This window comes from Oncorhynchus keta, chromosome 34 (genome assembly GCF_023373465.1).
Source record: "Oncorhynchus keta strain PuntledgeMale-10-30-2019 chromosome 34, Oket_V2, whole genome shotgun sequence".
Classification (NCBI taxonomy): domain Eukaryota; kingdom Metazoa; phylum Chordata; class Actinopteri; order Salmoniformes; family Salmonidae; genus Oncorhynchus; species Oncorhynchus keta.
In genome coordinates this window covers 78,108,146-78,111,872 of record NC_068454.1, presented here as the reverse complement: position 1 = coordinate 78,111,872, position 3,727 = coordinate 78,108,146, and positions in this window count along the sequence as shown.

The window sequence follows — 3,727 nt, the reverse complement described above, 5'->3', positions numbered from 1 at the left end:
TTCCACATAGTTTTTAATGTTTTATGCAGAAGGATTTCAGTGTACCTCAGGGCTTGATATCATTTGTGCTCCTTACAGCTGTAGTAGTATTTCCCTCAGGAAAGCAGGAAGCCACTTTCATCGACACTGGAGTCAGTCTCTCAAAGCCACCAGACAGACACTGGAGCAGCCAGTGATGTTGGACTCAGTGTCTAGATGAGCCCCTGTGGACATGGGTCTTCATACATGTACACTGAGCAAAAAATATAAACACAACAATTTCAAAGATTCTACTGTTACAGTTCATATAAGAATCAGTCAATTGAAATAAATTCATTAGGCCATAATGAATGATTTCACATCACTGGGAATACAGATATACATCGTTAGGTCACAGTACCTAAAAACCAAAAGGGAGGGGTATGGATCAGAAAACCAGTTGGTATCTGGGGTGACCACCATTTACCTCATGCAGCGCGACACATCTCCTTTGCATAGAGTTGGTCAGGCTGTTGATTTTGGAATGTTGTCCCACTCCTCTTCAATGGCTGTGCGAAGTTGCTCGATATTAATGGGAACGGGAAAAACACTGTCAATCCAGAGCATCCTGGTGAGTATGCAGGCCATGGAAGAACTGGGACATTTTCAGCTGCCAGGAATTGTGCACAAATCCTTCTGATATGGGACTGTGCATTAACATGCTGAAACATGAGGTAATGGCAGCAGATGGATGGCACGACAATGGGCCTCAGGATCTCCTCACTATCACTGTGGATTCAAATTGCAATTGTGTTTGTTGTCCATAGCTTATGCCTGCCCATACCATCACCCCACCGCCACCATGGGTCTCTCTGTTCACAACGTTGACATAAGCAAACTGCTCGCCCACACGATGCCATTCAGTTGAAACTGGGATTTATCTGTGAAGAGCACACTTCTCCAGCGTACCAGTGGCCATCAAAGGTGAGTATTTACCCTCTGTAGTCAGTTACGATGCAGAACTGCAGTCAGGTCAAGACCCTGGTAGGGACAACGAGCACGTAGATGAGCTTCCCTGAGATGGTTTCTGGCAGTTTGTGCAGACATTCTTTGGTTGTGCAAACCCACAGTTTCATCAGCTGTCCGGGTGGCTCATCTCAGACCATCCCACAGGTGAAGAAGCCGGATGTGGAGGTCTTGGGCTGGTGTAGTTACACGTGGTTGTGAGGCTGGTTGGACGTACTGTCAAATTCTCCAAAACGACTTTGGAGGCAGCTTATGGTAGAGAAACGAAAATGTAATTATCTGGCAACAGCTCTGGTGGACATTCCTGCAGTCAGCATGCCAATTGCACACTCCTTCAGAACTTGAGACATCTGTGGCATTGTGTTGTGTGACAAAACTGCATATTTTAGAGTGGCCTTTTGTTGTCCCCAGCACAAGGTGCACCTGTGTAATGATCATGCCGTTTAATCATCTTCTTGATATTCCACACCTGTCAGGTGGATAGATTATCTTGGCAAAGGAGAAATGTTCACTAACAGGAATGTAAACAAATTTGTGCACAACATTTGAGAGAAATAAGCTTTTTGTGCGTATTGAAGATTTCGGGGATCTTTTATTTCAGCTCATGAAACATGGGACCAACCCTTTACATGTTGCGTTTGTATTTTTGTTCAGTGTATGTTGGTGTAAGCAGTACCTGTAACTGGGCTGTAGGTTTGGCTGATGTTGGTGATGACATTTGTGTGGACCAGGGTGGTGCCAGTATTGAATGGTCCCACAATGTTACTTAAACTAGCAAAGAAAGACACCTTTGGTCTCTGAACACCGGGGAGAAACATTATCATTCATTTGTGAGCATTGTTGAGAAAGGTATTCTATGCTCCCATTGCTATAAGAAATAGCAGGTACTGTTATTTCAAGACAAGGTGACAGATGAGACTTCTCTGAACATCTGTTTTACCTGTGTAGGCCCAGACCTAACTTGTGTGCTCTCACCTCTGGCCACATTGCAAATGGCCCAACAAAAAACAATGTGGATGTATGATCTCTGTGGTAACTTGTAACTGTTTAAGATCAACTCTCAACACTATCATTTACATTTAAGTCATTTAGCAGACACTCTTATCCAGAGCGACTTACAAATTGGTGCATTCACCTTATGACATCCAGTGGAACAGTCACTTTACAATAGTGCATCTAAATCTTAAAAGGGGGGTGAGAAGGATTACTTATCCTATCCTAGGTATTCCTTAAAGAGGTGGGGTTTCAGGTGTCTCCGGAAGGTGGTGATTGACTCCGCTGTCCTGGCGTCGTGAGGGAGTTTGTTCCACCATTGGGGGGCCAGAGCAGCGAACAGTTTTGACTGGGCTGAGCGGGAACTGTACTTCCTCAGTGGTAGGGAGGCGAGCAGGCCAGAGGTGGATGAACGCAGTGCCCTTGTTTGGGTGTAGGGCCTGATCAGAGCCTGGAGGTACTGAGGTGCCGTTCCCCTCACAGCTCCGTAGGCAAGCACCATGGTCTTGTAGCGGATGCGAGCTTCAACTGGAAGCCAGTGGAGAGAGCGGAGGAGCGGGGTGACGTGGGAGAACTTGGGAAGGTTGAACACCAGACAGGCTGCGGCGTTCTGGATGAGTTGTAGGGGTTTAATGGCACAGGCAGGGAGCCCAGCCAACAGCAAGTTGCAGTAATCCAGACGGGAGATGACAAGTGCCTGGATTAGGACCTGCGCCGCTTCCTGTGTGAGGCAGGGTCGTACTCTGCGGATGTTGTAGAGCATGAACCTACAGGAACGGGCCACCGCCTTGATGTTAGTTGAGAACGACAGGGTGTTGTCCAGGATCACGCCAAGGTTCTTAGCGCTCTGGGAGGAGGACACAATGGAGTTGTCAACCGTGATGGCGAGATCATGGAACGGGCAGTCCTTCCCCGGGAGGAAGAGCAGCTCCGTCTTGCCGAGGTTCAGCTTGAGGTGGTGATCCGTCATCCACACTGATATGTCTGCCAGACATGCAGAGATGCGATTCGCCACCTGGTCATCAGAAGGGGGAAAGGAGAAGATTAATTGTGTGTCGTCTGCATAGCAATGATAGGAGAGACCATGTGAGGTTATGACAGAGCCAAGTGACTTGGTGTATAGCGAGAATAGGAGAGGGCCTAGAACAGAGCCCTGGGGGACACCAGTGGTGAGATCGCGTGGTGAGGAGACAGATTCTCACCACGCTACCTGGTAGGAGCGACCTGTCAGGTAGGACGCAATCCAAGCGTGGGCCGCGCCGGAGATGCCCAACTCGGAGAGGGTGGAGAGGAGGATCTGATGGTTCACAGTATCGAAGGCAGCCGATAGGTCTAGAAGGATGAGAGCAGAGGAGAGAGAGTTAGCTTTAGCGGTGCGGAGCGCCTCTGTGATACAGAGAAGAGCAGTCTCAGTTGAATGACTAGTCTTGAAACCTGACTGATTTGGATCAAGAAGGTCATTCTGAGAGAGATAGCGGGAGAGCTGGCCAAGGACGGCACGTTCAAGAGTTTTGGAGAGAAAAGAAAGAAGGGATACTGGTCTGTAGTTGTTGACATCGGAGGGATCGAGTGTAGGTTTTTTCAGAAGGGGTGCAACTCTCGCTCTCTTGAAGACGGAAGGGACGTAGCCAGCGGTCAGGGATGAGTTGATGAGCGAGGTGAGGTAAGGGAGAAGGTCTCCGGAAATGGTCTGGAGAAGAGAGGAGGGGATAGGGTCAAGCGGGCAGGTTGTTGGGCGGCCGGCCGTCAC